Source organism: Sciurus carolinensis, chromosome 5 (genome assembly GCF_902686445.1).
Source record: "Sciurus carolinensis chromosome 5, mSciCar1.2, whole genome shotgun sequence".
NCBI classification, from domain to species: Eukaryota; Metazoa; Chordata; class Mammalia; order Rodentia; family Sciuridae; genus Sciurus; species Sciurus carolinensis.
Window position 1 is genome coordinate 124,072,223 of NC_062217.1, and position 328 is coordinate 124,072,550.

Here is a 328-nt window from a genome sequence, read left to right on the forward strand (position 1 = left end):
CCAGAGGTGGACTTTAAACACAGCTATGGAGCCGGGATGAGATCAGGGCAATTAGAGGGCAAAGGTGAGGCAGTGGGAGGGCCTGTCTGAGGGATGGCCGGAGAGAGAGAACACTTAAAGTGGATGCCACCGCTGGGCAGCCGGGAGATGCCTGCAGGAGCAGGAGCAGCCCTTGGGAGCACGTTCCCGCGCTTGTGAACCTCAGGGCCAGACTCTTGACCCAAGAGCTGGTGCCAAGCTTCCTAGCCACACCCCTAAGCCAGTCTCTGTACACCTGGTCTCTCTCGGGAGATTCAAGAGGGTGTGTAAAGGACCCAGGTGGTTTGAC